This window comes from Hesperophylax consimilis, chromosome 15 (assembly GCF_061612785.1).
Source record: "Hesperophylax consimilis isolate HC1 chromosome 15, BYU_Hcon_1.0, whole genome shotgun sequence".
NCBI classification, from domain to species: domain Eukaryota; kingdom Metazoa; phylum Arthropoda; class Insecta; order Trichoptera; family Limnephilidae; genus Hesperophylax; species Hesperophylax consimilis.
In genome coordinates, this window is record NC_142850.1 from 1,524,097 (window position 1) to 1,545,525 (window position 21,429).

The 21,429-nt window shown below is 34.3% G+C and overlaps 2 non-coding genes across 2 annotated transcripts; one reads left to right on the forward strand and one right to left on the reverse strand.

The window, feature by feature from the left end:
• Positions 1-8,804: 8,804 nt before the first annotated feature.
• On the reverse strand, positions 8,805-8,876 carry TRNAQ-UUG (transfer RNA glutamine (anticodon UUG)). The gene has a single exon. It is a non-coding gene; the product is annotated as a tRNA-Gln (tRNA).
• Positions 8,877-19,675: 10,799 nt separating this feature from the next.
• TRNAF-GAA (transfer RNA phenylalanine (anticodon GAA)) lies at positions 19,676-19,748 on the forward strand. The gene has a single exon. It is a non-coding gene; the product is annotated as a tRNA-Phe (tRNA).
• The last annotated feature ends 1,681 nt before the right edge of the window (positions 19,749-21,429 follow it).

The following is a 21,429-nucleotide window of genomic DNA, read 5'->3' on the forward strand; positions in this document are numbered from 1 at the left end:
TGTCGTAGAACCCAAGAAGGTAACGTTGTTAGAGACCACCCTTAAATACTTCTAATTAAGTCGAAGTAAATGGTAAGGAATCGATAGAAGACCCTTAAAAGGTCTACACATTCTGTGAATAAATTCCATAATTTATTACACTTCTTACTAACTAACTAACCATCACGCCGTTTATCCGCAGAGGTAGGCAGAGAGGAAGGTCCGCCAAACAACTCGGTCTTGGCACACACTCCTTGCCTCATTCATATTCATACATCGTCTTATACATACTCTTCTATTATTCTAATTCTTGATATTGCCCGACTCAAGTATCTGATTCACTTGGTCGTGCCATGTCTTCCTCGGGCTTCCCCGACTTCTGCTACCATTCACATTTACATCGTATATTCTCCTTACACTCCTTCATTCGCTCGTTATGTCCAAACCATCATTATTACGCTTACATCAGCCTTGCACTCTTTGCGGATATCAACATTTCTCACACCATCATACATAGTTTTACCACAAATATGCCTCAGGGATCTCATTTATACAGCATTCAGTTTTAATGTCGTTAATTCGTACATCAAATATGAATCAAGAGTGATTCCTTTATTATGATTAATAATTTAAAGAAAATCCTTTAATGTACTCTATCGAGAGAAGTTTATTTAAAGAGTAACATTTCCCATCATTTTAGTAGTTATTGAGTGTTTCGAGATCATTTTGAGGCAGATGGCGGTATAGACTTCATCTTACGAAAAATGTTAAGATCATCTGCGAAAATTATTTAACTAACGGACTGAGGTGTTTTCCGTATTTAGTCAATTTTGTCAAGATGGTAGCCGTGTTTTATAGTACATTTTGATTCCGCCAGAGCGCATGAGCGTTGCGATTGTTGAGAGCTGTCAAGTCTGAATAATTAACAATACGCGAAGTGTACTATTCACAGAACTACTAGTAAAAGCTTATATGGAAATCAACGAGTAGTCTCGACATCCCTTGCAACATAATCAAACACTTGCACTAGGTATAATAAGTATTGGCTGTTCTAAGAACTTATCAGCCCAGAGTGGTAGATACTCTCAGTATCGTCCTGGTGGTAAACCACCATTCACCAAACTTCAAAATCTTTCTCTTCTTCATGTCCTACCCTTCCCCGCTGACTTCACCATTGCGACATACCCCGAATAGGGATGCCAGAGTCCCAAGGCTCCGAACAGTCGGGAGCAGTTGGGACTCATAAAACATCATCATTTTACGGTTTTATTATTTCTGTTAACTTCCATAGATTTCTAAAAGCTGTTCATGCATCAATGGTACTCTAATTTTCGAGATTGATTTTAGTTAAGAGTAAACTACGTAGGCACTAATAACCCGAAATAGTTGTTTACGCTTACGAGTAATTCTATAGAAAACACCCACCGGTTAGAACCATAGTAAATAAAAGTGAGAGTGCCAAAACATCCCACACTATGTGAGAATGACGTTATAGTTTTTCAAACAGCTCTCGTTAAACATGTATGGTCTTATATTGTCATTATGTACAAATCCACCACTCTCGAAAATACAAACAAAGATTCGCTTGTTTATGACCAGACACCAAATTAATAAAGATTACACAAACTAATTTTTGCCCATTAACAAACCAACATAACCTAAGTAAGTAATGTAGAACTAAAGAACGCGTGTATAGTAATATATTATGTATGTATGTTAGAGAAATGTAATTATTTTTTGCATAATTTACATAAAGAAAACTTAATTTTTATAAATACTCGAAAGTCCAAGCCGTTATTCCCGAGGTGCCAATTGTTTATATAAATGAGAGTGAGAAAGTCCTGTTTCGACCAGGCTACTTTGCATTTCGTCTCTCTGTAAATTTGTTTATCAAACTTTTCAAGATGGTAGCCGTGTTCGATGGTACATATTTTTTCCGCCAGAGTACACAACGATTCACATAACTACTAATTAGGTAGGTATGAGTAAAAGTTTTCATAAAATTTTGAAGTGTTTAAGGAACTATTGAGAATATATGATATCCAAATTCCATCTGCTTCTTTGAATATAATTAAATGAATTATCATTTCCAATCCTAAGTTTGGGTCTGCTAATGATGACGCCATTAATAAGTTCTTACATGAAAAACCCAAAGCGGCCTACGTAATTCTTGCAAATAATATTCGCGTATCACTTTCGTCATATGTCATCTCGAGCAAACATGGGCAAGGAAAGTGTTACCTACACATATTCAAATGTTCTGTTATGTCTTTGCCTGGAATACCTGACGCGTGTCAATAAACTCTAGCTCTGGTGGTGACTTCATTCTGTTTTCACATGTCTTTAGAAATATTCATCAAAACATGTGCAGATGTGCAGGGGAGAGGAGTACGGCCGTTGGTCTATCATTTAGAGATTTGTTCAGTCAAATTATTATGTAAAAATCTTCATATATTTTGGCCTCCCTTTTCATAAGAATAGTATTTTTAATCATTCAAATAATAAATAAAAAAATCCGTAAAAAGAAAGTTTTTTTACTATACTACATCTATTTCAAAATATTTTTTAAAACTTAAAAAAAAAAGATTGACTGAGGATTGAATCTTCCTACCCAGGAACTGTAGGTATAACTCTACCAACTTATGACTAGAGGACTGACATTTATTTCATATATTAACATGCTGTAGGGAATTCACGTGAGGTGGCTAACTCACTTTTGTTTTCGAGAATGAGTGAATGCAAATATTGGAAGTATGGATTAACCCACTTTCTGATATCCGTTCAAGCTGAAACTCGTTGTCGTTGACAATGTATTCTGTAAACTTGGTAGCACTCGCGTATACACACGCGAACATACACGCGTATGTGTGAAATTGGATGACATTATACAAATCTACAGCAGTTAATATACGAAATAAATCTCGACACCTTCCAATCAAGATTCGGCTTAAGTGATGTGAGCGCGGCTGACTCCAGTCCCTGGGGAGGAATATCCAATCCTCAGTCCTTTAAAAAAATCTTTGAAATCGGCTACTAGCCGGCCCAAGAGATAATTAATAAATAGGTAGAAAATTGAAAATAGATGAAAAAAACTTTTTTATACGTATTTTTTTAAATATTTTCATACCTGCACAGAGTTTTTAATTTGGGTATATAGCCCCTGGATAAGTGATTTTCGTTTTCTTTTTTAGGTTGACCGTACCTACCTATGAAACCTCACTTCCTTTCTTATTGATATTAGGTTTAATGAAAGGTTTGTGAAAAAAGATGGATACTAAAAACGGAAGTTGTAGAAGATCTTTCAGTTATTTTAGCTTTAAATTCAAATACAAAATTTGTTTTTAAAAAGGCTTTTTAAACAATTAGGTCAAAAGGATCTACACATTTTTCCGCTTTCGGGAGGCTAAGAGAACATATAAAAAATGCGTAGGTGCCTACATTTGTTATTTTGCTTAACATGACATTTTATTAGGAGTTCATAGCATTATTGAAATACAGAAATTTACATTATATAAATGAGTAGGCATCATACGTGAAATTAATTAAATCCTTTTCGGTCTTGTATCAAACTGCCCAACTGTTGTGAAAAGGATGCATTAAAAGGAAACGCTATAGTTCGAACTCTCGATCAATTTAGTCGGACCATACCGAGGCAGCGGACAACGGACTTGCAGAGACCTTCACTTTCTCCCAAACTCTCTTTACGTCTGTGACTTAACCTCAATAGTTGGTACCGGCAACCTAATGTGTGGGTTCTTCGTCTTAGTTCTCGTCGCACAAGTAATCCGACTCTATTTGCGAACGGTTCATTATTCGAGTCAGACGCTTAAAACTATACTTATTTCTGAAAACATATTTAAAGTTTTACAGTTCTGTTGTAAAAGTGTATGCTTTGTTATTTAGTGCTAATGTTAAGTGAAAATGTTCCCGAGGCTGTGTTTAGTTCTTGTAATGATATGGTGTTATCAAACAAATGCTGAAGAAAGTGAATCGGTGAATGATAATTTGAATAATAATACTACTAGGACTAATTTCACTGCCAACGATCTTATTCAGTAAGTCAAAAATTTTGTGTATTTATCATCGGTTGTTTAACTTTTTTAAAACATAAATTACGTTTTACTAAACTGAAAAAAAAAAATATAAATAAAAACAAACTAAACTAAACCCCGATGAACTAATTAAAAAAAAAATCTTTTTACAGGCTTCTATCGCGGTTAGCAAAGCAAGAAATTGTTCCTCGACTTAGATTTCCAACCGATGATTACGACAGCACACCAGACGATCCTTTCTACTCAGATAATCCAAATTATATTCTAGATCAAAACCCAAATATTATAAGCAATAACATAAAATTCAATGGTCCTCAATATGTTCAGAATCAACAGTATGATTCGCAATATCAACAGGAACAAAATTATGATCAGAACAAAGATATTAATCAGCCAAACGGAAATTATTTAAAATTCCAAAGACCTGAATCTCAGACCGGACAATATGCTCAACAATTTCAACAAAATTACAACCCTAACCAAGATTTGAACACATTCGGTAATGCGGAATTTAGCAGACCTCCATACTCACAAAACGGCCAGTTTGATCGACCCATCCAACAGGGATCAAGTGTAAATCAAGGTCCATTTTACCGACCACAAAGGAAGAGGAAACCAAAGAAGCGGCCCAATGGTTACCGGCCCCCCTTTCCAATTTCACAAGATCCACTAGATCCGTACCTTCAGAATTATCCGCCGTATCCACAAAGTATTCCTGGCGATTACTACCAAGATGGTCCACGTCCTGGATATCAACAGAATTATCCTTCATACCCTCAGGATCCTTACTTCCAAGGTAACAATCCTCAGGGAAACTTTCCACAAGGAAATTTCCCTCAAGGCAACTTCCCTCAGGGCAACTTCCCTCAAGGGTCAGGACTCGGCCCCTACAACGACCAAGGATCTGGGCCCTTCGGAAGTTTGATGAATGCCCTAAGCTCCATAGCCAAACACGATGATCAGAAATGTGTGCCGAGACTCTTATGCGAGGTCGCTGCAGGAGGGAATCCGAGCTACCGACAAAATACTTTCCTCCCGTCATTTTTGAATACGGAGTCCCTTTTCACGTAAGTTGTTTTTAATTTTATTAAATATACATAAAAGAAAATATGAATATATAACATAAAATATCATCGTTTCGAAGTAGTATCATTATTTATATTTTTTAAACGATAACTACAAGATAGTATTGTTATTAAATTTTATCTGTGGGATGGTATTATCAAAATGAAGTACAATGATATCAGAAATCAATCTTAGTGTTTAATTAATAAGTTTAATTTCCTGTCCGTAATGTATTATATGATTAAAAAAAACTTTCCGACTCACCTAAATACCGGCTAATTCAAAATCAACATTTAAAAAAAAAAAAAATTAAAGATAACAAATATAAAATATACTTCGGAATATATCCATGGGTAGTGCTTTGCAATTTGTTATTTCAATAAAACTACTAAAACCTCAAAAATAACAGCAAGAACAAATATGTTATTTAGATACGGTAGTAACGAAACCATAGCTAGACCACAAGCAACAGAAGGTGCGCAGACTTGTGCCTTTTGTCATGCGCAGAATAATAAATTTCTAAAGTGTACGAAACCAAGTCACATCTTAGAAGTTTTTATTTCTTTAGTCGATTAACATCTACATTTTATAATTTCAGACTATTGTCAGCTTTGTCTGGAAGTGTATCTCCGCTGCTGGTGTTTGGGAGGGCAGCTCTCCTGGGGGTCACGTCACAGGGAAGACCGCAGTCCTGTCGATATGCCTACCCTGAGTGCCCCAGGGATCCTGACAGGCTCGTGGAGTACCTCAACAACCACAACGGAGGCTTTTTCCGCTTCTTCCAAGGGCTTCAGGGACTTCCTCAAGACCAAACGAACTTCAATGGAATCAATAATCCACAGACCACATCATCCAACCAACAGCAACTACCCTTCGATTTAAGTCAGCTAACACAACTATTAGGTCAGATCAACCCTGGACAGTCGGGACAAAACTATCAACAGGACACGCAACAACAAAAACCGTTTGATCTTAGCCAATTGTCCCAACTAATTGAACAATTTAACTCTGGTCAGTCTGGACAAAACTACCAACAAGGTTCACAACAAAAACCTTTTGATTTTAGTCAGCTGTCGCAACTACTGGGGCAACTTGTCCCTGGCCAATCTGGATCAAATTACCAACAGGACTCACAACAACAGAGACCATTTGATTTGAGCCAGCTGGTGCAGCTATTTGGACAATCCCTGGCAAGTCAAAACAACCAAGGCCAATACAACCAAAGACCCAGCCTGTATCAAAATGGGGGAGATTTTGGAAACTATCAAAGGTACCCATACAAGTATAATTATCAAAATCGTGGAAACTCTAACAACTCTAATGTAACCCAAGACGGTGGTGAAGAAATTGAAGCGAGAATTCTAACAAAACCAATGTCGTCATTTTATTACGATTACAACAGAGACGCAGATAGAATTCAGAACATCGGTTCACCTTCCACCAATGATCTCCACATCTCACAGAGTTATCACGATGTCAACGTAGCCGGTCTCCTGAATAATGAACATCAAAATGGTCTTTTCAAATTTCCAGACAGCGATAGATATCAAGATCAAATTTATTTAAATAACAAACCGGAAGACTTGTACACAAACTCCTTCCTGAAATTTCCCACGAGCTCTACAAACTTTGAAGAAGGAAGCAGCAAACGTCCAAAGTCTTTATTTTTTCCAAGGGCAACAGATCAAAGTGACAGTCTCAACTTGTACTATCCGAAACCGCTGCCATTTTATGACCACACGAGAATGATTTTTCCGGACCGGACCGGAACCGGTAACTTAAAATTCGATTCCGCAATATCGGCACCCATTTATAGACCGGATATTTACAGGTACGAGGCGCCATCTTACAATCAGGGAGGAAGCTACAAACCGAATCAAGGAGGAAGCTACTACCCGAATCAATTACAGACCTCATCTTCACAGAAGAAATTAGTTTACATAGTCAGGGGGAACGGGGATCCCAACCACCCCGAGATTGTGGTGGAAGGAAGGCACCCAGCAACAAAGGCGGATGAAAGTACTGTTGTTGCAGAACGAAGAAGCGGAAACGCTTGGACCTTTCCATCACCCCTTCAGAATTAAAATCTTTAGAATGAAAATTGTAAAAGCGTCTTGCCCCCCTAAATTAATCTAATGTAAATACATAAATTAAATAAGTAATTTTAATGTAAGTTTAGAGACATTTTATATTAAAATTGAAGTTTTATTTTTGTTATCTCAGCTTGATTTTTTCAAAAATCATCCAATATTTTTTCACAATTGCATTAATTTAGTGGTTAATTGTCTATTATTTATATTAAATGTTCAATATTAAAAACATTTTTTAAATATTTTGATTTGATTAAACAAATACGTATTTAAGTTATGCCCATTGACGTCATCGGAGGGAATAATATATTATTTACAATGTTCAAATTATTATCACATCAATATAAATGTAATATATTATCTAGTTCTAAGATAAATATTTACCTCCTTACTATACGTGTTTTCTATTTTGTACAACTGATAAAAAAACCATATTTGATTCATTAATGGTTGTTTATCAGTTGTGTAAAACTTAAAACACGTTTATTAGTAAGGCCCTATATGTTTAAAGTCGATGATATTATATCGTCAAAATGAGTTATTTCCGCATAATTATATTAAATGAATGTAACACAAATGTGTAAAACAATGTATATGGTAATTATGTAGGTATATACAAAATAAATAGATAAATCATTTTCGACCGCTTCCCGTAGACTCTCAAATCCCGGCGTGCGCAAGTAAATTTTATCTGATTAATTTATGTTATTAAAAATAATATATAGCATATTTGCGGCCGGTCCTAGGTTGGAAGAAACTCTCGGTATCGCCCTGGTGTAAGACCACCATTTAGAATTGTAACATTGCTTGAAATGGCTTTAGCCGTGTTTGGTGACCAGTTCTAAACAGCCAGTTACTCCCCACCTTCCTCTTCCCTATCTCCTTCCCCTTCCACTACCATTATATATATTGTATACTTAAAAAAAAATATTTTGTGTCATAATATTTAATCAATTTAATTAGCACCCAATTAATAAAGATAAATGTAATATCTACACGTAGTAAGATAATGTTAATTTTTATGAGATTGGTGTATTTAACATTTCTATTGTGGTATGCGTATATAATGTGGTAAAGAACGTATGAACTTACTAAACTGTAATATTATTTAGTTATTAATTTACTATATTATTATAAGCTTAAATAAATGCAACAGATTCCCATGTAAATATTTAACAGATGACCGTTTTAAAGATTCTTATTATAAAATTACAGGTATAAAAGCATGTAATTAATATAGGTATTTATTTATTACAATAAATTATTAATAAATGTACAAACTTATTTTTCAAACTTTTTCACTGGGAAATGTGTAAAATGTAAATGATTAACGTAAATAAGGCCAGATGAAAAAAATATGTTTAATTCTTGGTATTATTAAAATGACAAAAATAAATCAGAATTATGGTGATAAAAAATGTTTAATATTTAAAAAAAAAAAATTACTTATCTACGATTTAATTTTTGAAGTCGTCTCTAATCTCCATGGACACAAAACATGCTTAGATAAAAAAAGTTTTAATACATCTTTGGCGGCCTATACATTATATTACATGTGTAATGAATGAAGTATTTAATAAAATACAATATAAAAAAAATAAAAAAAATAATATTACATAGGTTCCACCGAGATTTGAACTCGGATCGCTGGATTCAAAGTCCAGAGTGCTAACCATTACACCATGGAACCGTTGAAGATTACCGTCATATTTTTAGTGTTGGTTATTTTTAAAACAGAAGAGATAGGAGAGATGAAAGAAAGTGGTTTTTCTCGATTTACGGCATAGAAATGCTTTACGTTGTTGTTTTTAGATTGCCAACGACTACCGTAAATAATATATGATATAATCATTCAACTACTTATACAAATAAAATATATTAAAATTAATCATGTTAGGTCTATGTGCTAGGTACACAGCATAGTAATTTTTTTCTAAGTGCCAAAGTTTGATCTGCCAACTATCGGAAAATAATAACACAATTATTGTGAAACGTATTTCATTGCATTGCTATTAAAAATACATATTATTATCCGAGACTCAACATTGTAATAGGACACACTGGCGTTCAGTTTAATCTTCAGCATGCTTTAGTGGTGGTATTACAATAAATTAGAATCTATAATATTACGTAATATATCGGGCCAAAGAGGAAAATAATTAACGACGTATTAAATGAGCAACGGCGGCGGTGGAAAATGCTGACAAAGGAATCGACTTATTATTCTCCCTGTGATTGTTTAATATCATATTTCTAGTGGTCGGCAACTAATGTTTGTCTACAAATTCAATTTAATAAAATAGACCATTTAAAAAACGTATATTTTTCGTACCTACAATTTACAATATTCCCCTGAAAAGTTTCGTAAAGTTTTATCATTCAATAAAAGTTTTGAAAAATGAAGGTTAGTTGTTTCACAGAAATTGAATAAAAATTTCACGGAATTTGAATATCGATGGCTTAGGACTGGTTGTTTCGGAGAATTTGAACAATTCATCAAATTTCAACGTTCATTTCCGGGTTCTGTGAAAGTCCTATTCAAGTTCTGTTATTATATCATTATAGGCTAGTTGCTTGACAAAACTGAAATTAAAACAGAACTTGAAAAAATCTTTCATAGAACTGGAAAATGAACGTTGAAATTTGATGAATTGTTCAAGTTCTATGAAACAACCCGTCCTTGGAGTTACAATATAGTATCTCCATTAATTATTTGAAAAAAAAGAAATTGAATGATTGCAATTAGTTTTTTTGGCCATAAAATATTTTAGTATAATATTTTAATATGGACGTAGGTATTGTATAAATATAAATATTGTCAACGATACACAATATTTTATTATATTAAGGAAATAAACAGATATTTGATGTAATAATTACACTGTGAAATAACATACGACAAGTTCTCACTAATAATATTTTAATATCGTTGGGACTGCAGATTTGGGAGTTGAAATATTTGAACCTAAAAAATAATAGTAAGCTATCTTTAGTACATTTCAGTAGTTAACTCATTTTATTTTATCAAAATTGGGAGTCACAATATTTTAAATGTAAGCCATCAGTATTAACCGTGCTATTTGATGAATTGTTATTTTTTAGCGGCTTGACTTCAAACATGACGATTACGAAAATGATTTCAATATTATCACACCGATATTTACGAAAGTTGCCTAATTTTATCAGTATGAATTATTACTTTCAACGAGCGACGGGATGTATTAATTTATAAGTAATCTAAAATAGTCTGGTAAGGGATTATAAATGTTTTAACGTCAGGACAGTTTGTTTTCTACGGTCACGGTCAAAGAACTGGTAAATAATGCTGCTTTCGGCGTCGGCGTCGCGACGCGTCGTTGACATTCTGAAAGTTCACGATCTCCTGATTGTAGATATACCACTCACGTAGACAGTGGTTTGGTTTTACAGAGAAAAATTAAGCAAATTCCTCAATTAAAATCATAGACAGCAGTATAATATTGGTGATATCTAGGCTTACGACATGTATACGGATTATGTTCAAAGCCGCGCTAAGCTTAAAATACTGATGTACCGGACCATAGGTGAATAGCGGAAGAAATAAAACCAAAAGGAGTTATGGCATGAAAGTTTGCCGACTGTCACAGAGATGCGATTTGCTGTAGTATGGGTGAACGATTATGCGCATAGTTTCATAAATACTGGTTCATGGGGCATCTCATTTGTTTCTAATTTTACAATCCAAAATGTTGACTAGCACTTCGTCTAGAGTAGCCCACAAAAAGCCTGGAAGATGACAACGTCCGTGTGTATTTTATCCGTTAATACCTTTATAATAAGTGCGACGTTTCGCGTCAAAAGCGACACCCCGTCTTCAAGTTCGCATTTTAATAATTCCCGGATTATTGGGGGAATGAAATATTAATATCCCTCCATTCTCGGCAGCCAACCGAACGTGCGCGAGTGCGAGAGAAGCGAGTGATTGAATTACGCGCGTGGTTTGACGACAGATCAAAAGAATTTCAAAATTAGAAGATTAATATTTTTAATTAAACGTGCCATAATTCTCAACTTTCCCTACTTATTACTAGATAAATTCACCCGACATTTTGAACAGAGGCGAGACAATTTACAGAACTGTGTTTTCCTAATTTTCAGCACCTAAAAGTAGATATCTACATCATAGATCTATAGCTCATGATGGGAATATGGGGTTAAATTAAAAGATTTGATGAGCTACTGATTTCTCAAAATGAGAAATCTCACGAACCCAATGTTTACAATAGTTTTGTCCTGATTAAATTGTTAACTTGTTTTGAAAGTACATTAATAAAATTCTTGTGTTGTGATGGGGGACTTAGCCAGCCGAGGAATTGAACATACTATCCAAACGCCCAACCAAAACGCGATGTCAACTCAGTCACCGACCGGTACATCTTTATATTTTCTTTATTCATACTATAAATGTTTTTGAGCAAAAGTTTTTACAAAATGATTTTAAACTAGACACATGATAGTCGAAATAATTAAAAATTATTTCTAATCGTAAACTAATATTTATAAGACAAGGTTTTTTATGCATACCAGAATGGATAAAAAATTATTATAAGCAATAATTAGGGAATAAGCCGACGTAGCTCAGTGGTCCAGAGCACCTGACTGGACATCAGAAGGTGCGGGTTCAATTCCCGTCAGTGGCATTTATTTTTAGCCGGGAGATATTTTCAATTTGTATGGATATTTCAGGCGAGTAATTATTGCTCATAATAATTTTTAAATAAAAAATTATATGTACGGTAAATTAATGTATAAAGCGTTTGTAAAATACAGAGATAATATAAAAATATATTTATAATCGTAAACTTTTTCCACTCTGACCATTTTTTCTCAGAACCAATTGGCTACTCTGATTAAAAATTAATGTTATATTTTTGATTTAAAAGTGAAATTTTTGGTTCAATACTTTCGCGGCAGCCTATCTGGTAATTCGCGAATAAAGCGAAGAAAGAAAATCGTTCGTAGCTTTGAATTTTCATCACGAGAATTTTGAAAAATCATAAAAACTCGACATATATTGCTTGTTCCAGTATTGAAGTTTGTTCGATGACGGGAAGTACAGATATTGGCTTACATACAGCATGAGCATACCATACCATACAGCATCATTCTGGCTTGTTATTGTCATTCGACTACACAAAAGAAAATTCACGTGAAATTGAAATTAGTTCAATAAATATAAAACAAACTAGAAAACTTTTTGAACAAATGTAAAAACCAATCGATTTCTGTTGGTCATAACTCATAACATAGTATAGTCAAACGGCGGCAGTGCGGCATAAACGATATCCAATCTACACTGTTTCTCGGTGACCAATACATACACACCAATACACACATATTATGATAAGACTAAAAACTTCGTTTGATAAAATCTGGGTATTATCTATTTTGATTAATGTTATTTCGATTTTTCCGCCAATAATTTGCGTAATTAAAAAATGAATAATAATAACCTAAATAAATCCACAATCACAGAATAATTGTTTGCATACTAAACTAGTGTGGGGGAGCAAGCCGCTTCGGATTACATCGCAAACGCTTCGGAAATCAATTACGCCTCATTTATACCGTTGTTTGTGGGGTTATGAAGGAAAACTATTGTTGAAAAATCTAAAATATATATAAAATATAGAGAAACATATTTTGTTTTTCTAAAGTAGGTGCGGAGAGGGAGGGTGCGGGATTAAAACTTCATTATTTTACCCAAAATATTGTATATTTATTCAAATATGTATGTAAACATAGCATCAAGAAAATTCGTATTAATTGCAATTAAGTGAAAATTAAATTATTCTGGTATGTATTTGTAATTATCTTATTGTTGTCCAATTATTTTAATCAAAAATACATTTTTTTAATGTGAATACCGCACAAGAGGCCCAACTGCGCCCAACCGTCTGGAGCCAGTGAGATTATGGCATCCCCAATTGGGGTATGTTATGAGGCTAAAGGTAATGGGGAGGAGAATGAGATGAGGAAGAGGAAGTTAGGGAAGTACCTGGCTATTCAGATGTAGTCACAAAACACGGCCAAAGCCATTTCAAGCAACGTTTCAATTCTAAATGGTAGTTCACTCTGGAACGTGCCGCAACTATTACTATATGTTATTTTAAATGAGTAAATCTTGACAAATCACAAATTCATCAAATTAATTTTTTCTTCCTCTCGCCGGGATTTGAACTCGCTACCTTCGGATTGCTAGTCGAGAGCCTTACCCTTCAATCATGAAAACCTTTAATTAAATTTGCTATTTAAATGAATTAAATATTTTTAGTGTAAAGGTAATATTAACTAAATATCAAGAGATAACAATAGATGACCAATACAATATTTCATAAATCAGGTGGGTACCTATATGATAAAAGAGCTCGGTTGTAGGTTGTAGTGTTTCGTCAAATAAACTTTCTCTTCTGTCGAAAATAAAATTATTTAGGCGCGATTAAAATTATATTAAAATCTCATAAAACTTTGACAAATTGTCTAAATGAACAAGTTCAATCAACACAATGATAACATAATAGAATATGTTTGTCGACAACTAACGACTAACGAGGAAAACGAAACAAAATACAAACATGTTATGTGACAAGATGGGCCCCAGTCTGTGCAGTGTAAAGGCAGGGGAGCTATGTCGCCTCGAGGGAACGTGTGAAAGGGATTTATTAATGCGGGTCTTGAAAAGGCCCGGATTATACAAAGGAGGAAAAACAGATGCCGGTAACTCGTTCCACATATGAGCTGTCTTACACAAAAACGAGTCGAAGAATCGGCCCGTACTCATAAATCCAACATCAAGTGTTGTACCGCTATATGTACGTCGAGTTTGCACAGTTGCACCGGGGATCAATACTGCTAGCTCCCTAGAGCAAGCTCCATTAAAATACCTGTATAACATACTCAGCATGCCCACATTTCGTCCGTGCATTAGAGATGGCAATCGCTCTGTTAACAATGGATTGTCAATCAGACATAGGTACCGCACAGAATCAAGTAGGTTTACAAGTATTGTGGGGCTCCAGCCCTGAGGTGACTCCCAAATTCAATTGCTGGGCGTACTTGAGACTTGTGTAGGGTTAGCCAGCTGGTCAGCATTGAAGAATCTGCTAGACCTATACAAGAAGCGGAATGGAAATTAATAAAAAATATTTATACTAAAATGTAATTAGGTATTCGTACACGATACTGATAAGGATGCCTGAATCAGTCATCCGATTTGTGTCTTCTTCTTTGATTATTAATATTCTGATCTGCTGATTAGATGGCTTTAATTTCAACATTTTTTTATCAGAGCTAATTTTATCAACAGTTTTTTTGCACACTAATAACAAGTAAACAATAAACGACATTTTTAATACCTACCAAGGATAAGGGAGATATTATAAAAAATGAGGTCAATAGATTATATATTACTTATGATGATTGTAATTTTTAGCAACTATCTTCCAAATTTAAATAGAGTAAATGTTGTGCAAAGGATTTTAGTCATGTTAACTAAATCTCTAGCATGTGATAAGCACCGTGGATTTCTAAAGTAGGTACCCGTTGTGTGCTGGCGAATCCACCGTGGATTGCTGGTAGCTCACCGCCATTGCCTCGATTTGATGTTTTGAACTTTGAAAAATGGTTTTTGCAATCTAAAATATATTCTATTCGCTTTTTAAGAAAATAAGGTATCTTAATAATATTCTAGCTTGTCGTTTCGTTACTTGCAAATATGTTTATTTTATCTGGGAAAAAGTGAGACGCAAAATTCCACGTCAAATGCTATAATTTCGATCTTCAAAGTCTGTATATGCACTGCATTTATTCACGGGAAAGCCTATGACTTCGTAGTAGTTATGGTGGGAAGACTATGTTGGATAGATACATACATTTTTTTATTAATATACAAACATTATACACTGGCAAAATGGTATAGTTTATAAAATATCATTTTACAAAAAACAAGTAAGTTATTATGAAAATAGTGTCAGCCGGCGTACCGCTAAGGCCGTTCGTACATGGGGAGATACTTACAAGCTACGCGACTGTGACGCAACCACAAGTAGCCTATCGAGTAGCCGCCGATTAATAAGTTGACAAGTTACTCTATGAAGACAATAATATTGTTCTTCTTCATATTTAAAAGCATTAAAAACGATACCAAAGAAGATTTTGGGTTCACCCTTACAACGAAATAAATGTTATTTGTATGTTTTTCGTTGCGGCCAAGGAACTACATGAGAATGATGTCAAATGAACTCTAATTTCCAATCTCAATCCACGCTTTCTCCGCTAAATCCTTTCTTACATATTCCGGTAAATTATAGTTATGTAAACCTGGAAATTTTCTACCTCCAGAACCAATTAAACATTCAAATCATATTGAGTATTAGATACGAATGCAACTCGTGTAGCGTGATACAAGCAACAAATAATGTCAAACCCGTAGTCGACGAGTAGCGTCGTATACGTACTATTTAAAATAGTATGGCGGCCACTCATGAGCAACGCGTATGCTACGCGCACGACATTAACCACGCTGGTTAGTATCTCTATGTGCGAATGGCCCAAGGAGTACCTACTAGGCTGAGGACTAACGGCATTACAAAAGTTAAACATGTTACCATACATATGTTAATGATTTATCACATCTTTTAGTAACTTTATAAATTAATCACTATCAGTAGTGATTGTATACTTTGCCATTAAAAAGAAAATTTTGAACATTTTTTTAGAATAAACAGACGCCTACTGACCACATCTATTATAATTATACCCTATTGCCACCGGCCATAGTATCTACCGATTATTGAGTTAGGTTCCGTTTGTATGTAGAGAATGGTTTGCTGAAAGCATTCGTTTTATCCGAATTAAATTGCGGGGTTCATGTTGAAAAAAATAGACACACGTGCGAGTCGCGTGTCTTCCTAGGATCATAACACAGGCATGGTCGCGTAATTCCTCATCTCTTGTACGCCAATGCGAGTGGTTTGTCAATGACAATGAAGTCGAATTTACGTAATTACGGGCTTTGGGGTTGAAAAAACTCAATTATTATAAATACCCTGCCCGAAACACACGGCGTGTAGATTTTCTAAAGAGTTATGTCATTTTGTTCATGCATACCAAAGTGAAAATATATTTAAAAAAATCTATTAACTACAACCTTGGGTAAACTGTTATTCTAAGTGCACAACTTAATAGAAGAATTCCAGGATGTTTTAGGAAAACAATACCTTGTCTCCAAGCAACGGCTAGTGAATCAATTACATCTGTTGTAATTGAAGACGAATTGGTTTGTTCATAAATATGTACGAAACGTGTTTTGGCACATAGTTTAGTAGTCCACTCTGTCTATCCTTGTCCCAAAATTGTTCAAATTCACGAGTAGTTCCGGACGAACCAAAAATGGATGTACCAAAATGGCCAGTTATTTTCGAAATAGTGAAAAAATTGCAGTATTTGCATAATTGCGTCCAAATAAATAACATTCGTACAATTAATTTTTAACAATTATGAATTAATTCCACAAATAATGATTTCTTAATGAAAATATTTCAACAATATGTTAACGAGGAATGGCTGAAAGCCGAAAGCTTCTATTATTCCTTATATTCCTTGCCAGCCACGTGCCTTGAGAGTTTAATTCACTATTATTTATTTTTGGCGGTAAATCGGTTCGCCATTGTGGTAGGCGAATGGATTACACCCATTGCTCGGTTTACTGGAATGATATGCCTTGAATGGAAGGGCGCACGCGATGTGTTTGTGATCCGATAATTATAGGCATTTCATCGGGTATAATCTCCCCCCTAGCTCTCTCCAGTTCCATGGTGGGGCAGAACGGTACATACTAGACGACTGGATAGGTGACTTCGTAATATATTGTAATCTTATGGATGACAACTATAGAGTAAAAAGCAGATGTTCTTCTTCCGGTGCCATCTTCATCCCATATCAGAGGTTGGCTAATATCAAGGCTATCTTTACACTTTAGGCTACAGCCTTGAACCAGTGATCTCAATAAATTTAGAAACCCTCGAATGCGGCGTCTTCCTAAACTATGACGTCCATTATGTTTTACCTGGATTATCAATAGGCCCGTGGCCGTGTATACGACTGAGCTCTAAACCATTACCTTACTTTCGGACTTTACCTTCGTAATCTTGTGGTACCGCAGCTCCGAAGTGTACGTGTGGCAGTGATCTTAGGTCACTGTTATAGAAGATTATTCAACTTAATTAAAGCGGTCGTGGCCATTTTAATACAACCCTTTACTTCTTGAGATGGATCTCAATGTTAATATTTGGAAATACGTTCTATTGGATATGATTTGGGATTTTTGAGACATTCTATTGGTTCATTTTAAGTTATGAGAGTATTTTGCCATCCTCTCGATAACAGGTCTGTTACTAGTCTAGTTAATTGTAGGTAGTAATTTTGCAACTATTGAAACATCTTTTTATATCCATAGTCTAGTGCGGTGAAAGGCGATGGGTCGAGAGAGTCCTGCTGGAGAGGTAAAAAGATCTCACTCAACCAGTCTCTTCAAATACGGCCCGCCACACACTAGTTATGGTGACCCATGTCAGAGGAGTTGGTTATCCAATGAAGGTTACCAGGGCGGCGGTACCAAAACCGGCCCCCAAATTGAAAATGATGGTTCATTTCCTATTCCATGATTTGCATACATTCATTTGCATAAATTCAAATATATGTATTTAAATCGTATGTACATCACAACAAAGATTTGTATTTGGCGGTTTTATATTATGTATATATAGATATATATGATTTACTGTAAGATTTATAATATGATTTTAAAAGAACTTATCAATTAAATTAAATATTTATTGTACAACATTAATGTTATAAGACTGGTCGATGACAATAACACGTACTATGGTAAATTATAAGCATGAATTGTGATATCTAGGAAAAACCGTGAATGATGTGATAAAATTATTGGATTGATTGACAGCTACTAAAGATAAGTAACATGTATATAAGCCATATTCTGTGGACATTTCTTTTCGTTGTACATATATTCTTATTTCTGAACATACACTGTCTCATGTTTTATATTAAATTTTAATTTTAATGTTTTGTCCTGTGCTATAATAACACTGTATTGTTATTCTTTTATCAATTGTCATTTCTTATACTGTACATTATATGTGTTGTATTATTTTGACAATATTATGGCAGGAGCAGTGTAGGAGTAAATTTAAGATGACCACTGAATAATATTTAATGATTATTTTTGAGTTTACTATAGTAAAGTTCACTTGAAGTGAAATAACACAAAACTGCGGTATATAAATGTTATGTTATTATTTACGTGCTGGTAAAGTAGAATGATTGCCAGATGACATGACAGTGGAGAGTGGAAGCGACCCAGCCAGTGGCAGACTGAAGAAGATGTGGACTGACTATGTGGCAGACCGAAGATGTGGACTTACTATGTGGCAGACCGAAGAAGATGTGGACTGACTATGTGGCAGACCGAAGATGTGGACTTACTATGTGGCAGACCGAAGAAGATGTGGACTGACTATGTGGCAGACCGAAGAAGATGCACTATGACTATGTGGCAGAGGATTGTAAGGACGAACTGGAAGGAAAATGACGAGGAAAGCCAAATTCCCTGGGATGTAATTGTTGATTGCACACCTTTATCATGGTAATAGGTATTATCAAATAATCAGGAATTATGGAAATAATGTGTTTGTTTTACGTCAAAATGATGATTGAATGGTACCCATGCATACAAGATAACATACCTCTGTGATAAAAATATGCTATTTCCACTTATATTTTTTTAAAACCTCCGCATACTCAATTTCTACCGATTTAAACTTAAAACCGATTGAAACTTAAGTTTTTAAGTTTCAAAACTAAAATGTCATTTTTGAAGATAATATCTATACATTAGTTATGCTGAAACGTTAATTATATGAAATTCCCTCGATAGAAAAAACCGCAAAGAGAGCTCCGAAAATTATCAAAAACATGTTTTATTCTGTTATTTAATATGTTATAGGCATGAAAACAATCGCAGCTTGTCTTTAAATGCAACTAAAACATTTACCGAGAGATCTTTACTCTATTTCAAATGAGTCTGATGAGTGTTTTATTAAATTATTATCGTTTTCTTAATATTAGCGCGCTCCCTCTAACATTTGTATTTACATGTCTCCCTTTTTAACCATCTTTGAACGCTTACTACGGGCTTTTAGTGAATATTTCTCTAATAATCTAAAAACTCTAATGCCTCAAACAACGAATACCTACATAACATGGAGATGATTTTGCACAAAAACGACGAAATACAAATCATCAATTATTATTATTATAGAGGAATTTAAAAATAGTGAATTATTTTATAATGTAGATAGAGATACTATTTTTTACATAGGAAATCCTGTTATGTATTTATATACAGTTTTGAACGCAACTTTCACATCGGCCGAAATAGCTCAGTTGGGAGAGCGTTAGACTGAAGATCTAAAGGTCCCTGGTTCGATCCCTGGTTTCGGCATTCTTTTTTAGTCTTTTTTTACATTACTCACTCACTTATATTTTTCTTTTATTGATAATGTGTCTCGATGATTGCAATCATCATTTTTGTTATCGTGAATTTATAAATTATCCTCCAAATGGATGGCATCAGCATTGGCTGATTTTGAAAAATGATTAAAATATTAATTTATCACAAGCCTATCAATAATGATTGATAATAAATAAGTCACGGACATGAAAATACGAATTTATTTTATTATTAACTTTCAATAGTTTTCCAAATAATTTTATAAAATGAAAATAATAATTTAATTACTAACTATCAACAGTTTTCCAAATAATTTTCTAAAAATTTCTAACATTTTTTTTATTTTAATTGATATTTTATTAAATAATAATACTGACTTATTACCTACTCCAATAGATAAAGTAATTTAGAATAAACTTATATATCTTTTAAATTTATTATTTTTAATATCATAAATATGTATCGAGTATAACGTTTATTTCCATTTATTTAATTTTGGGGAGATTACAGTATCCGCATCATGGCTTGGCGTATTTCAGCGTATCGCCAATATAGCGCTCTCATTGGGCGGTCTGTCACAGGCTTTATGTACCACTACCCAGTACCTACCTACTTTGATTTTAGATTATTTCCATACTATACTTTCTTGTTATACGAAAAACAGAGTATTGCTGTCGATTAGGATCCCTCATAATTCCCATAAATTTCTGGTTAAATACTCGTAATTCTACACTTTATGCAAATGTTCTGATGTTAATTTCTACAGAAGCTTTACGAATTATACACTTTATGCAAATTTTCTGATCTGATGGTGTAGTGTATTATATCTAAAGCAGCTTTACGAATTATACACTTTATGCCAATGTTCTGATCTGATGGTGTAGTCTATTATGTCTAAAGCAGCTTTACGAATTATACACTTTCTGCCACTATACATGTTCTGATCTGATGGTGTAGTGTGTTATATCTACAGCAGCTTTACGAATTATACACTTTATGCCAATGTTCTGATCTGATTGTGTAGTCTATTATGTCTAAAGCAGCTTTACGAATTATACACTTTCTGCCAATATACATGTTCTGATCTGATGGTGTAGTGTGTTATATCTACAGCAGCTTTACGAATTATACACTTTATGCCAATGTTCTGATCTGATGGTGTAGTCTTTTATGTCTAAAGCAGCTTTTCGAATTATACACTTTCTGCCAATGTTCTGATCTGATGGTGTAGTGTGTTATATCTACAGCAGCTTTACGAATTATACACTTTTTGCCAATGTTCTGATCTGATGGTGTAATTTCTACTGCAACCTTACGAATTTATCTTATTTTGTTCCTCAGAAATAACTTGTATATTGGTACATACCATACAGGTCCGTGTGCAGATAAATTTTATTTTTGTTATTTCATACTTTATTCGTTAAAAATAATATTTTTAATTTATTTACGCCATTATGGCATTTTCGTATTATGCATTATCTATATTTGCGTCAAAAGTTCCAGAGTGGTAGATACTTTCAGTATCGCTTTGGTTAAGGACCACTATTCAGAATCGAAGGATCTGAATAGCCAGGTAATTCCCAATGGTTATCTTCCCCATATCCTTCCCCTACCCATAATATACTGCGATTTGGGATGCCATAGTTCCACTGGTTTCAGACGGTTGGGAGCA